This window comes from Equus przewalskii, chromosome 4, assembly GCF_037783145.1.
Source record: "Equus przewalskii isolate Varuska chromosome 4, EquPr2, whole genome shotgun sequence".
Lineage (NCBI taxonomy): Eukaryota > Metazoa > Chordata > Mammalia > Perissodactyla > Equidae > Equus > Equus przewalskii.
In genome coordinates, this window is record NC_091834.1 from 107,267,054 (window position 1) to 107,282,778 (window position 15,725).

Sequence of the window (15,725 nt, forward strand, 5' to 3'; positions counted from 1 at the left end):
CCTAATCACAAAACCCATCCCTCATCTTAATGATGCTGTTGAGAGAGATATTTATACCCTATAATTAGAACTTCATGTTCATTTTATTAATTACCTCTTCTCTGCCTGTTGATAGGAAAAATATCTGAGGCTATAAAGTATGACAGCCTCTTCTCTACTCCACGTTTTTGAAGATGATAAACCCAATCAGTAGATTGCTGGCGGGGTTACAGATGGGGGAGGTTTGCCTTCCTTCCCATATTCAGTGTGATGCCCCCTTGGGGTGTCCACTCATCTTCAGGGGCGCAGCTTCTTACCATTTGTGTCCTGGACTCAAGTCCACCTCCTAGAGCATTGCCATGGAGCACACGGCCTTCAATGCCGCCGACATGGCAAGGGCACATTCCCCTCGTCCTTTCTTATCTAAGTTCCTAATTTAGTCCGAAGAAGTGACCAAACAGCCTTGACCTCCAGTCCCTGGGTTCTCGTCCCAAATGTACTGACACCCCCAGTCCCTGCTGTTCGTTCTTTCCTGTGTGGCAGAGAGCGGACAGCCACCATGATGGGCAGGGCGCTCTGTCCCTCTGGCAGTCACTCCCAGGAGGAATCAGGCTGGCGTCTGGCAGTGCTGGGCCTTCACAAGGAGACACCACTACTCGGCTGAACCCTCCGCGACTCCCCTGACCTGTGCCTTTTACTGTCTGTGGACGTGGGGCGCAGGTGCTCACCTCGTGGGGCCCCTCCTGATCCTCGGTGTCACAGGTCCTGTTCTTGCCCAAGGAAGGGGTCCCTGCCAGGAGGTGCGTCCTCCCTTGTCTTCTCCACCATGGTGATCAGCCCTTGACACTGATTCTTCTCCACCTCTTCAGAATGTGCACTTGGTAGATCCTGTTTTCATTTGACTCTGCATTCCACCGAGATCCCCTAGCTCTCTGGATGGGCTGCAGAGTGCACAGGTGGTCCCTACCCTTTGCTCTGCTTCAGGTAGGGTGAGAAGCACTCAGCAAGACACAATTTCAGCTCCGGCAGGTGCAGCTCCCTCGCTTCATGTTGCCCTGGGGTCCCTGGGGGCTCTCCCTGGGACTCACCTTTTGTGGCTGTCCTTGGTTCCGAGCTCAGAAACATCCCTCTCTAAGTCATTTTCTTTTCTCATTGCTCCAAGTGAACAACGTCACTACTGTTCCTATCACCGAATAGCAGCACCTCTTACTAAACACTTCCCATGTCTCAGGCCCACGCTGGCCATATGTTAACTCTTTATCTTTTACAGCAAGCCTGTGAGCTGATCATTGTCATTCCCATATATCGTACGAGGAGACTGAAGTCAGGAAGGATGAGGTGATGGGACATCTGATTGCTGTTATACAGAAAGCCAGGTGTGGTCCAGGAGTGTGGCCCTCTGAGTCTGTGCTGGTTACATCAACGACGCCTTCACTTCATAGGCTGAGTGGCTGGCAGTGGCCACAAACCACCACTAACTGACCCCTGCCCAGGAGCATCCTGGAGCACCGCCAGATCGAGGTCCATCCAGTGAAGCAGTGAGGACTCGCGGCCCTGCCTTCCGGCCTCAGCTGCACGGATGATCTGGGGACTCAGATCCAGGCACTCGACAAAGTTTCTGCCTCCAGGCCTGCAGTGGCATTGATGCACATGGCCGACACTGTGTAAACACTCGCATGAAGTCCTGCGATTGCATGGGCTGCCCACAGTGGTCTTGCTCTGAGACCTAGACGGGAGTAGGGTCTGGGGAAGGCGGTGGAGCACGGGAGGCTGCGCAGGAGCCAGGTGCCTAACAGAGAGGAGCTCAGCGGGCAGTCTGTTCCTCCCTGTCAGGAGCCAGAGGGAGAGGTCAGCCGCAGGGAGCCTGGACGCCCTTTAAGAGTGCCGGCGTCAGGGGTCTTCCTTTCTTTAGCTGTGCCTGCCCCACATGAGCCCCCCAGACTCTCCTGCTCTAGGAGATCACAGGAGAACAGATGACTGCAGTGGGCAGTGGGGCGTGACCTTGACGTCAGGAGGGGCAGCGGCCTGGGGGCTAGGGGCGCTGGACCCCCAATTGAGGTGGGACCAGAAGGAGCAAAGATGGGCCCTGAAGGTGAAGGCGCTGTGTGTTCGTGAGAAGGGGGCAGCAGGCCCGGCTGGAGGGCTGAGTTGAGATCACGCTCACAAGGGTGGGAAGAGGGGGCGGCTGTGGAGCACAGCAGCCAGGAGACATACTGAAGTCAACGGCTCTCCGAATGCTCCACAGGGCTCAGTCCTGGGCTGCCTGCTTGCCTCTCCCTCTAAAGACCACCTGGGCACACATGACCCCCATGTGGATATCTCTTGTCTTGAGTCCTCCGCTAAGCTCAAAATTTGCACACCTAACTGCTTATGATAAATCTGCAGTTGGACACCCCGAATGTAACCTGGCAAAGCACGGCTCTTCATCTCACTGAAAGAACTGACCCCAGCCTGGCAGCCCCTTCTCAACACAGGGCATGGCCATCATCACCATGTGGTCCAGCCCCAAACCCAGGCCTTCTTAGTCCCCTTGTCCCTGCAGCCCCCGTGTGCAGCCCGTGCTGTCAGTTGGTCCAACCTCCGAATGCACACATGGAGCATCTGTTTATTCCCTTCCCTTTCCTTGCTCCAGTCTGGTGGGTCACAGCGTCACAGCTCCATCGGCTCCTGGAGCCGTTGAGTTGCCTCCTGTCTCCCATTTTTCTCCACCAGTCCCTCCCCTGCCATGGAATCCCAGGGGTCTTTCAAAACCATAACTTCACACTCAGCACCCCTGCTGGCTTTCCACCCTGCTGGGGATGGAATCCGAGGTCCTTTCCGTGTGTAGTAGGCTGTGGGGACATGGTGCCCTCCACTCTCTGGCTGGTCTTCCTTCTGGTCCTTGGTCTGCGTTTCCTCTCCTTCATCCTTTCCAGGTGAGCGTCTTCTTATCACTCCTGGTCAGCCCAGGCTCATGGCTCAGAGGTCTCCCGCCTCCACTCAGCATCTGTTTCACATCCCTCTGTTTATTTTATTCGCATCACTCATTATCTGAAATCACCTTGTCCATTTACTTGTCTGAAACGTAAGCTGCATAACGAGGTAGCTCTCACCAGGTGTCCCCACCTGGCCCCCAGCTCCTAGAACAGACCCGGGCATTGGGCTGCTCACAGCTGTGCTGAGCGGAGGGATGGGCGTCTGTGTGCATTCTGGTGCGCAGCCTGCTCCTTGCAGGAACGCCCTGGTGGAGACGCTCTGTGTGAACAGGTTCTGGCTCTTTGCCTCTTATACCTTGTTCATTTAAAATTTAATCAATACCTTGTTAAAGAGAGGGTTTTTTTAAAAAAAGGACTTTTAAAATATGAATATCCAATTCGCAGCTTGTGCTTCACAGCGGTGTTTACGGGACATTGGAATGCATTTTGCACGTCTAATCTGATTATGTGACACAGGTAGCAGTGACTCCACATCAGAAATTGAACAAAGACCAGGAGAGTAATTGATTCTGCTCGGCCCTCCCTCGGAGATCTGTCTCCCAGCTTCTCCTGTTGGAGCAACAACAGTAAATCAGGATAAATGCCATCGCTTATTGAACATTGTTTTCCCGTCTTGGGAAGACTGGCCGTGATTTATTCTCTGGGCTAGTCACGTTGCGGGAGTGCGGCCGGTGAGTTCCTCATTACTCCATTGGAGGGGGATGTTCTGCTCCCCTCTAGGAGCCGCCACACAGATTTTTTTAATGTCAAACCCTACATGAAAACAGAGCACAAATCCCCATTTCTGCCCCACTGGGCTGAGGAATCTGTGGGTGACAGGGTGTAGTAAAAACACATATTTAGCCTGCTTGAAAACAAACATTATCTTGAAAGAACGAAGGTGGGAATGTCTTAAAGACACATAGACAATTACTGACTCTCGGGGACAATCTGATGGACACCATATTATTCATTGCCGAACGACAATTGAGGAAAATTCGCAGGAGGAGAAGCGGCTGTTGAATACCTCAACGAAAAGTGCGATTCGGCGTCATCTGGAAGAGAAAGGAAACCGCTGGCAGAAGATGCGGGCTGAGCCTCGGTCCTCAGCTCATGGCCTCCCTCCCAAACACTCATGCTCTTCTTGGAAACCAGCGTGACGTGTTTTACTATCAAATAGTTATTCTCATGTAGTTTCAGAGGCCAGAAGTCGGAAATGGTTTTGCTGGGCTAAACTGTGGTGCTGGCAGGACGGCACTCGCTCAGCCTGCAGGGACCAGTTTCTGGGCTCACAGCTCCTTCCCCCATCTCAGAGCCAGTGAGGCTTCCCCCTGTGACTCTGCTTCCTTCAGGTGGCCCTCTCCTCCGTGAGGTAAGGACACTTCACTTGAGACCTAGCCCCTCAACATGTCTTTGCTGTAAACTGTAGGTTCCAGGTTGTACGGTGGATCTCTAGACCTTATTCATCTTGCATAATTGACACTTTATACCCATTGATTAGTAACTCAATTGCCTAGTTCCCCAGCCCATGGCAACCACTATTCCACTCTCTGCTTCTATGAGTTTGACTATTTTAGATATCTCACATAAGTGGAGTCACACAGTGTTTGTCCTTCTGTGACTGGCTTACTTCACTCAGCATAAGTCCTGTAGGTTCATCCATGCTGTCACACATTGCAGGACTTCCTTCTTTTTTACGGCTGAATAATATTCCTTGTGTGTGTGTGTGTGTGTGTGTATATATACCACATTTTCTTTATCCATCCATCCATTGATGGACATTTAGGTTGTTTCCACATCTTGGTTACTGTGAGCAGCGCTGCAATGAACATGGGAGTGCAGATATCTCCTCAAAATCCTGATTTCCATTCTTTTGGATGAATAGAAAGAAATGAGCTTACTCATCATTTGGTAGTTCAGTTTTAGTTTCTTGAGGAACCTCCACATTTAGCAGCATTTTGGACCATTTTGCATACCCACCAACGGTGCACAAGGGTTCCCTTTTCTCCACTTCTTTGCCAACACTTGTTATTCTTGTCTTTTTGATGACAGCCATTCTGAGGGGCATGAGGTGGTGTCTTCTGGCTTTGACTTGCATTCCCTGATGGTGAGTGATGTGGAGCGTCCTCTCAGGTGCCTGTCGGCCATCTGGGTGCCTTCTTTGGAGACACGTTGTAGTCCTCTGCTTGCTCTTAACTCAGGTCATTTGTATTTTCCTATGGAGTTGCAGGGGTTCCTTACATATTTTTGATATTAACCCTTTATCAGATATATGATAATATTTTCTCCTAATCTGTAGGTTGTATTTTCACTTTGTTGATGGTTTCCTTCGCTGTACAAAAGCTTTGTCATCTGATGCAGTGCCGCTTGTCTATTTTTGCTTTTGGTGTCATGTCTAAGAAATCATCGCCAAGACCAATGTCATGTAGCTCTTCTCTATGTTTTCTTCTATGGATTTTATAGACTTAGGTCTTATTAACCCATTTTGAGTTGATTTTTTGTGTAGTGTAAGGTAAAGATCCAATTTCACTCTTTTGCATGTGGCTGTCTGGTTTCCCAGCACCATTTATGGAGGAGACCGCCCTTCCCCCACTAAGTGTTCTTGGTGCCCTTGTCAAAGATCAGTTGACTGTGTATGTGTGGGTTTATTTCTGGGCTCTCTATTCTGTTCCATTTGTCTATATGTCTGTCTTTATGCCAGTACCATACTGTTTTAATTACTGTAGCTTTGTAGCATATTTTGAAATCAGGAAATGTTGCATGATTTTTTAACTGGCATTCTGGGTGGATTTTTCATGAAAGCAAAACATGTCAACTTTTCCTTTGTAATTTTTTCATTTCCAACTCACAGCTTCCTTAGATAGCGAAATAAACATTTTCTAAGAGCTCCTTGGGAGAAGCTATCGAAATCATTTGGTATAAACTTATGCAAGAATGGGTAATACTGATGTACCCTTACATATTTAGAGTTGAAATAAAGATCTTATTATGGGAAATTTAGAAACTGTGCAATCTCGGATTCCCTAAGAAATAGGCGCAAACCCTTGTTCTCCAAATTTTTATTATTCTTAATCATGTACAGACTACATTGCCCCACTGGAGGATGCACCCCAATGTCATAGTTTGGTAGTGCCTAACTCTAAAGGTCAGAAAAGATGAATTTCCTAATTCATGAAACAATTTGTTAAGGTTGGGGATTGCTCCCAGAGAGAACTTTCAGTTCCCAGCCAATAGCTCCTGACGAGTCATGATATGTGTAGGTGAGCACAGGTGTGCACACATGCACACTCTTCCCTCTACGTCCGCTCCTGCCCTTCTGCCCTCTCCGGTGGACACCAGCAGACCACCATTCAATCACAACTGAAGACCTTCTCGCTCTTTATGGAGGTGTTTTTCTGTAGACAGCTCTGATGTTGCCTCCCCCACCCCGAGTCCTACCTCCAGGCCAGGGCTGGGCCGCATCCAGGGTGGTCACTCATTTTCTCTCTGCTATCGCCATTGTCACCCATGCTCCCTGTGTCATATTGGCTTCCACTGTCCTGAGATGTCAGAGGGCCCAGCGGGTCCTGTGGGCCAGCTTATCCCACAATGGTGGGACGAGGGACAGAAACTGCCTGGACCTGCTCCTTTCAGCTCTTGAAAACAAGCACAAAAGCCACCAGGTACACTGACAGTCACACCAACGCTCTCAGATACAGTTTCCACTAAAACCAGAAAGGCGCAAATTTCAGTAAGAAATAGGATCATCTCTTCTTCTCTAATAACAATAATTATTAATTCCCCTCCTCCACAGTACTTTTTATAATATGCATTTGGAAGGTCTTTTTAAGACCTTGTTGTTTCATTAAGAAGCAAAGAAAAAATATATATATAATATCAGCAACTCAAGGTTTAAAGAAAAGGGAAGGGATGTCAGCTTATCAAGAATGAAACGTGGCTTATTCTCCAACAGTCTAGTTAAAAGTTCAAAGCACATTTTTCTTATAAATAGGCAAGAGAAAAATTCAGAGAGATGGGAAAGGAAGAAATAAGATTTCAAAACGTGCGAAGATTTTAAATGGGCAACAGGGAGGCACTGAGATGCATGGAGCACGCATCAGACACACGGCCCTGGTGTGTAACACACAGTAAGACTGTTCTGGTGTCAGTCGACGGTTCCCTGGCCTCGGTACCGGTTGAGGGGTCGGGGCGGGGAGGGACTTGGTTAGTATTTAAGTAAAAGGGAAATCTTAGCTAATAGCTCACAATTGTAACTTCAGTAAAAGGATCACATTTTGCAAACTAGAACAGAAGCAACTGAACAGGGAGAGAAACAGCAAGAGCGAGAGGCCCAGGTGATGGCACTGTGGACCCCACGGCGGGTCAGGGGAGCCTGGCTTTGTTCTAAAGAGCTGGGAGGGCCCGAGCACAGCTGGTGAGCTCTGTCTGGTTCTGCCGTTCCACGAGGACACCTTGGGCTCCAAGATGGGGAACGCTCAGGGCACCAGTTGGGAACCTTCACACAAGCCGAGGCTCCAATGCACAGTCCAGGCTGACAGCAAAGCCCGGAGGATTCTGTGTCGGTTGCTGATGCTGTCCCAGAGCACGCAAGACTTGCTTACTTCCCTGCCTGAAGAGGAGCAGAAGGATGTGCGCATGCTGGAAAGCAGAATGTCAGAAGCTATTAAAAAACGTGTGTGCACGTGTATATGTATATGCATCTGTGTATGTGTATGATTATTTGTATATGTGTGTGCATACAGATGTATGTATGTATGTGTGTGTGTCTGTGTGTGAGTGTATACGTATAAAACTCTCTCGGTGTCAGCACTGAAAGTCCCCCATCCTGGGAACCAGCCCCAGGGAGGCTGGCATGGCTGGTGACCCCATGGCAAACGCACACTGTTCATCAGCGAGCCCCAGTAGGAGGGTCCCAGGACGCCCAGTGGACACCCCGGCAGCCAGATGGCCTTAATTCTAGACAGCGACAGGGCCCTGAGCTGCTTGGGCTTCTCTTCGAGAGACCCCCCCCCCAACCCACATCCCAGGCCCCCTCCCCACTACCCCAGCTGCAGAGCTGACTGTGGGGGCTTAGGACTGAGCCCTGAGGGCCCAACAGCAGGAAGATGGGTCTTTGAAGCCACATCTTACATTTTAAAAATTGGTGTGTATTTTGCAATCTGCTCTACAACATAATAATCTATGCACATTTTAATATGTCTATGCATGTTTTAGTATGAAAATAACTTTACCCCAAATCTTTGTGTTAAGTCAATGTTTCTGTCCTCGGTTGTTGTTTGTTGGCACAGCACCAGTACCAGGGTCAGTGCATCATTTAGAGGATTCCAAGTTCAAGGGCAGGACTTGGCCTGTGGCTACACCCAAACCCCAATGACACTGGCCAATCCATCAGAGTTTAGCGTCAGCAGTGCCAGCCACTGAGCAGGGGGAGCACTGGAAATAGTCGCTCGACGATAAATGCGAACGTGCAGCCGAGTTCCAGAGTGTGCAAGCCAGCATTTCACGGGCTCTGAAATGGCTACGAATCCCTAGAAAAAGGAACAGGTGCTCCTGGCTCCTGGTGGGGTCTCTGCTCTAGACAGCTTCCCGAGCGGAGTTCAGCAACAAGAAACTTCATCGGAGGGGTTCAGATTCACTTTCTGAATCCATTTCCTCTGCCTGCAGGAGGTGAGTGCTATTTCTGTTTCAATCCTGACGATGTGCCCGAACGTCCAATCTGTGCGCCCGGGACTGCAGGCTCACGAGTCACTTGGCGGCTCGGCAGGCATTCTGGGCGTGCCTTCTCTCCCGCTGCCAGCCCCTCGCCAGCCCTCAGACCTGCACTCAGCTGGCGGGGGGCCGCAGATCCTGTCGGCTGATGGGCTGGACCCAGGCCAGCCAGCCGCAAGGATTCGCAGCCTCTCCTCTCTTCTCCTTCCCAAGACAGACAGGCGTGTGCGGGGCCTGCGGGCGTGCGGCGAGAGGAGTTGCTTGAGAATAACAGACAGATGAACGTTTGTGGAACAGCAGCTATTTCAGGCATTGTGCTACATCCCTAATTTCTCACTATTTTAGTAATTCTTCCTGTCAATTCTGGTAAATAAGCATCATGAGTCTCATGTTTGACAGAAAAAATACTCCCTACAGTCAGAAAGGTCAAGAAATTTGCCCAAGGTCAGATAGCTTTTAAGTGGGACTTAGATTTGAACCAGACAAACCCGCTTCAGAGCCGCTCGTTCTGGCTCTCGTCACACCATCTCCACACGCTGAGGACGTCTGGCTTCCAGGAGGAAACCACACAGCTGTCTTCAGCTGCTGGTGGGGCTGCTGGCTGGGGGCGCTCTGCAGACGGGCTGAAACCACCCATCCTCGGGAATGAGTCACGGCTTTGGGGTGTTGTAGGCTGAATTGTGTCCCCCCAAATCCATATGCTGAAGTCCTGCCCCTCAGGACCTCAGAATGTGACTGCCTTTGGAGACAGGGCCTTTAAAGAAGTGACAAAGGTAACATGAGGTCGTGCGGGTGGGCCCTGATCCAATCTGACTAGTGTCCTTATGACAAGAGGAGAGGAGGACACACACACACGAGAGGGACAGCCACGTGAGGACACGGAGAAGACGGCTGTCTGCAAGAAGGAGGAACCGAGTCCCAACCAGCCTGCTGTTTGAGGCCCCACAGTGGGGACACTGCAGAGCCCCCGCAGCGTTCTCAAGCTCAGAGGGGCTTCAGACTCCTGAGGCTTCCCTCCTTTGCTCACTTCACCTGTGCCGTCCCGGGGAACAAACGCCCTGCCCAGGCGGACACAGAGGCAGCCGCAGTCACCTTGGCTTCTTCACGTGCAGAGCGGGTGACACTGTCAGGGGTTCAGTCTCTCAGGAACCTTCCAAGGTTTCAGCGTTTCCATGGGGTTGAGAAATAACTTCTGGGTCAGGCGTGCTGTCTCTGAGGGTTCTGACCGGTACTGGGCGGCCACAGGGGCAGGCGGGGCTGCTGAGGTGGGTGTGAGCCTCACAGCACAGACTTCCACCAGCTTCTCACGGAGCAAACTCAGCCCGGCGGGGAGAGCCGTCTTCCTGGGATCCCACGGAAGGAACCCAGCGGCATCAGTGGGTATTGGAAGTTGAGTGGACTTGAGGTGGGGAGTTCTCCATTCACATTAAACCACAAAAGCTTTCTTGGCCCATTCAGGAAGCCAGAGAATTGCCCCTTATCTGGGTCAGAGTCTCCACAGGCGTCGCATCTCTCCAGCGAAGCCATCCTCACAGCCCCCTCAGCCCCACGCACCACCAGACCTCAGGATCCCGGGTCTCAAAGCCACTCCTCCCCACCTCCCAGGGGTGGGCTTCCTCTGGGCTCTTCCTCTTGCTGGACTGTTGTCCTGCCCCCAGCGGCCACTCCTGACCGCCCTGCATCGCCAGCAGGCCTTTATCCCAGACTCCACGTCCCCCTCGGATCTAATCCACAGCCCAGTGTAACGTGTCCGAGCCCGACTCCTGATGTCCCCACCTGCCCCCACAGTTCCCATTTCCAGAATCTTCTTTGCTTGTTGAGGCCCCAGACTTAGGGCTGGGAGAAGTGGAGCCCCCTCCAGGTCACTCTCCCTCGGTGGGACGCTTGGAGATCTGCGCCCCTCTCTTCTTGACCCCACATGCCTGGGTAAGTGCCCCTGACTGGTGGTCTGTCCTGACCCTCAGTTCTGCAGAAAAAGGGGGTCCTTTTAAGGGCAAAATACCATTTGCCCACAGACTGCAAGTCTTCGTAAGCCTGGTTCCTGTCCCGAGAACCACTGACTCCCAGCAGAGGATGTGCCTCCAGGAGCTCCCGTTCTACAGTTCAGAGCGCTGGAGTATTTTTAACACCAGTCACACAGGAGGGTCGGATGGCTGCAGAGCCCCTGGGGAATCCAGAGGGGCCAGGAGAGACCCCTGGGCCAGCAAAGCAGCCCTCGGATCGCAGCTCTGTTGTCAGAGCCGAGCCCACACAACACTCAAGCTCTCAGGAGAGGACCGCCAGCCCCCTGGGCCCCCCGAGTGTGGCGGAGCCTCGCTCCAGCCAGCCCACCCTGGGTGCCCAGACCCGCAGGAAGCAGACACACGTGGAGGTTTTATGGCTAAGGATGCAAACATAATGTGTCCCCCAACTTCTCAACCTACTCACTAGGTCTTTCTGCTGTTTCCACCAGCAGACAAAAGGCAGCTCTATTCGCCCCAAGCCCCAGCCACAAGCTGTGCTTCTTGATGGAGAAGGACCAAGACCTGGGGCCCCTTCCTCCGGCTCCTGGGGGGTGAGTAATGCCCTTCCTAAGGGGTCACATAATCTGCAAGGACAGCCCTGCAGAGGGTGGGGCGCCCAGCAGGGCCAGGAGTCCCGAATTCCAGAGCCTTCTTTAATCACAAGGATAAAGAACACAGGATTAATGAGCAGCTGACTGAAATTATCTGGAATTTTTCCTAATTGTGAGAAGAAAGAAATTGCCAGAGGGGACTGGGGAACTACGCAGTGGCTGAGAAGCTGGCCATCAGAAGAATGAAAAGATGACGGCAGTCCACTCTGGCCCTCCGCCTTTCATTACCCAGTGTTGCCCTGAGATAACCAGGTATTCTGCCAATTTCCACTTAATTTATAGCAAGGGAGGGCTGTAATTTCACGCATCTAACCCACAACAGGATAAAGGCAGGGGTTCACGCAAGCAGAGCCTGACCTCATGGAGAGGGACCACTCTTCTCCCCGTGGTGGTTTCCATCTGGAGCCAGCATAGTGCAAGCTGGGGTCTTAGTGGAAACCCAGCCCCTCCCTCCCAAATCCAGCAAACCTCATCTTCGGCTCAGAAGTCACAGATTCCTGTTCACTTTCCACCCTCCTCCTGGCTAATTATTTGAATTGGGCCCCCTCCCTCCCCATAAACTTCTGTAATTTTAAAAAGAGATAACTGGGTGATTGACGGGCGATGGAGGAAAAATGACAGCAGCGTTTACAGGGTGTCAGCTACGTACCGGGCACCTCGCTGAAAACCTTACTACATTACATCATCCCTCCAGAACCAAAATGAGCAAAACCCTGTAAACACACATTTTAGCAACCTGAGTCATCCCGGAGATGGCAGTGACCCGTCCCAGTCACTCGCTGGCTGGTAAGAAGTGTAACTGCACTGAGAGCCCGCTGATGGGCTCCAGGACCTGAGCCCCTCCAGCCTCGCTCCTGCGGTGGGGGAACATGTCCATCACGGCGGGAACTCGGGGGGTGAGAGCTCGGGGGCCAGGAACGCGGGGGGCGGAGGAGACGGGGAGGGGCATGAACGCAAAGCAGAGGACAGACCAGGGTCCGACAGCAGGTCCAGGCGACAGCATGTGAGATTTGAACAATTTGTTAAATTTTAAAGCTCAGTAGACGAAATCTGGTGAGCCCACTTTTACAGAAAAGAAAGTCCAGTTGTTTAGGAAAAAGACCAAGGGAAACCCCCGGGAGTACGGGCGGCAGGTCACAGGCGATTTCAATCGTCTTCTTACGGCATTTTCGAAACCCTGGGAGGATCACCCGCCACTTTTCCTTAAACGGCACTGTGGCTCAGGACCACAGAGGGAGGGACGGCGAGGATGGCCAGGATGCCGAGGAAGTGGGAGAGGAGCCGGGAAGGGGCTGTCCACGTGCAACCTCTGGGGCACCCCGCTCGCTGTCTCCGGCTGGTGAAGGGCTTGCTCACGGGCACCAGCTGCTGGGCCTCCTGGAGTGGTCAGCCAGGCACATGCCGCACAGCGTTTCTGTAGCACCGACGCCTGGTTTTATTTCATTTTTTTAAGGAAAATCTCAGCCAATGTGAAGGCAACCCACCAAGGGATGTTTTCCGCAGGAGCTCGGAGGCTGGTGGTTACCAGTGAGGGCAGCTGCAGGGGGATCCTGAATACAGGTGCAGGAGGCAGAGGCCTGGGTTGAGCCCCCGGTCAGGGGGCCCTCAGGGAGGTCTCTTCCTCGTCTGGGGAATGGGCAGGCCTTCCCTTCTTTGAGCCATGTGGAGACGAGTGGAGATGGTGCTGCCACAGCATGTGGTGAGGGCATGTGGAGACGGCCGCCAGGGTTAGTCTCGGGGCCTCCTGCTGACCCCCGTGGGGTCGGTGCCACCAGGACTGGAGAGTGAGACCCAGGTTTGGGGGCTCAGCTGGAGGGTGCCTGTGCCGTTAGCTGAGCTGATGGGCAGAGGTTGTCTGAAAGCCCGCGATGGGAGCGCTTCTGCCCTGTCGCGGGCGGTGTGGCTGTCCCGGGAGCAGGACCCTCCCAGACGCCCCACCTCTCGGCAGGGGAGGTCCTCGGCGGGCTGGTCTCAGGCTGGCCTCTCGTCCACTAGCGCCCGCTGGGTAGGATCTGGAACCACGCAGCACTGAGTTTCCTTCTATTTCTGTCTAGTTGCTCATGGCAACCTGAGATGCGTCAACTAACAGCGAGAGATTACAAAGATGCTGCAAGCAGACCTGCAGAAGGTCCCCGGCCGGCAGGAAAGCCACCACTGATTCAGAGGGCGATCTGGAGACACAGGGACCATTCTTCGGCCACTTGGGAATGTCCAGAGAACCAGAGACCTCCCATGGCCACCCTGCAGGAGGCCTCGCCCAGGAGAAGTTTTGGTACAGACGGTCAGGAAGGCAGGGGGAGCTGGGGAGAAGGAGAAAGGGTGCCTGCCCACGCCGCCCTGGGCAGAGACAGTGGGCAGGCCCAGGAGGAGACCACTGAATTTGCAAAATGAAAAATATGCACAGATTTGTAGCTGAGTCTTGGATACGCCGGGTCCTAGCTCCACTCTGGGAGCCTGGAACAAACTACTTGACTCAAAGTGCCTTCTTTTTCCCTCATACCAAACCCGATAATGAGGATCATTGGAGGAAGAACACCACCACCTCATTGGAGGCGCCCCTCCCTGCTCCTTCCAGGGCTTTCACAGCCCGCCTTCACGGCATTCTAGGACTGTCCAGTCCCCTCCTTACTGCACAGCTGCGGACACTTGCGTGACCTCCTCACATGCAAGTCAAGCGCAGAGCTTGAAGCTCACAAGACAAGCAGGGCTCTGCCCCACTTCACGTGACGGGGCCTCAGACAGGAGGGCGGGGCTCTCGAATATTCCACAGCTCCGAAGGCTTCACATCCCACTGCCTCCCAAAGCCACTGTCAGGCCGCAAACTTCATTTTAGCCTCCGACTTCTTTGGCCGCCTCTCACAACATGACGTGTGAGATTGTCTCGCCAACTGAGTCAGCACACACGATCAGCCGACACGTGTCCACAGAGAGATTAGGTCCCAGCTCACTGCTCCAAGTGCCATAAACAGGAAGCGGGTCACAGTCATGCAGAGCAACCGGCTTGGTGTCAGAAGACCCTCCAGGTCGGGGGAGGCTCTGGGTTGAGGTGGGACGTGGGCGAGGCAGTGACCAGGAGCAGGAGGCCTGACTTCCGCAGAGCCCGGTGCTGAGGGAGCCGGGAGGCGTTGACGCATCCTGGGCTGCTGCCACCTCAACAGCTTTCCTGTAGAAGGCTTCCAATGCGAAAATTTGCTTTACCAACAAATATATAATGGACTTAACTCATTCTGCGGAGTGCGGATTAGGTCCTTTTCAACTAACTCTAATTAGTAGACAACTAACTCTGTACATTTTGACTGTAAATGCTCTGGAGTTGTAACCTCCAGGCTCTGTGTCTCCCGCTAGGATGGGAGATGCCGCTGGAATGCAGAGACGCTCTGCTGGGCTCTCCACGATCGTGTCCTCTTTACCGAACAGGCTGCTCCAAGCTGACCCTGAACGTCTCTGTTGCTCTCAGCCCCATAGTCATGGGTACCCACTGATGTCGTGTATACGATGAGCTCAACCTCGTGGCAGGAGGGAAGCGATAAGCGACGTGCTTATCACGTGCAGGCAGTGGTGGAGGTGACAGTCCTGTGTCTTTCTGGAAGGAGAAGTCAACACAAAACCAAGTGGTTGCCCTGGCTCCAGAGATGGCAGCTCTATCAGGAGGCTCATCCCTGACAGGATAGACTCCTAGAACAACAGGACGGATCCCCTAGAACGACAGGACGGATCCCCTAGAACAACAGGACGGATCCCTAGAACAACAGGATTGATCCCCTAGAATGACAGGATGGATCCCCTCAAATGACAGGATGGATCCCCTAGAATGACAGGATGGATCCCCTAGAACGATAGGACGGATCCCCTAGAACAACAGCATGGATCCCCTAGAATGACAGGATGGATCTCCTCAAATGACAGGATGGATCCCCTAGAATGACAGGATGGATCCCCTCAAATGACAGGATGGATCCCCTAGAACAACAGGATAAACCCCTAGAACGACAGGATAGATGCCTATAATGATAGGATGCATCCCCTAGAACGAAAGGATGGATCCCTCGAATGACAAGATGGATCCCCTAGAATGACAGGAGGGGTCCCCTAGAACAACAGGATGGATCCTTAGAACAAGATGGATCTCCTAGAATGACAGGAGGGGTCCCCTTGAATGACAGGATGGATCCCCTAGAACGACAGCATGGATCCCCTAGAACAACAGGATGGATCCCCTAGAATGATAGGATGGATGCCCTAGAACGACAGGATGGATCCCCTAGAACAACAGGCTAGGTCCCTAGAATGACAGGACGGATCCCCTAGGACAACAGGATGGACCCTTTAGAACAACAGGTTAGATCACCCAGAAGAATAGGATAGACCTCTACAACAACAGGATGGATCCCTAGCTGTGCAAGTATTTGGCTCTGGATCCAGGTATAACTGAGTTGGGAGAGCCTGCCATGGCTGTGCCTGCTCCACAT

General features: G+C 52.6%; 1 protein-coding gene and 1 long non-coding RNA gene across 12 annotated transcripts in view; one reads left to right on the forward strand and one right to left on the reverse strand.

Annotated features, from left to right (window-relative positions):
• PTPRN2 (protein tyrosine phosphatase receptor type N2) overlaps positions 1-15,725 on the reverse strand; it is a 924,814-nt gene that overhangs the window by 223,228 nt on the left and 685,861 nt on the right. The window lies entirely within an intron of this gene.
• Positions 8,357-14,688, forward strand: LOC139082964 (uncharacterized). Of its 4 annotated transcripts, none has more exons than XR_011539363.1 (4): positions 8,357-8,600; positions 11,073-11,196; positions 11,377-11,508; positions 13,311-14,482. It is a non-coding gene; the product is annotated as an uncharacterized lncRNA (long non-coding RNA). The 4 variants fall into 4 exon arrangements; XR_011539365.1 differs by having other exon boundaries at positions 8,375-8,600; positions 11,098-11,196; positions 11,310-11,508; positions 13,311-14,688; XR_011539364.1 differs by having other exon boundaries at positions 8,375-8,600; positions 11,098-11,196.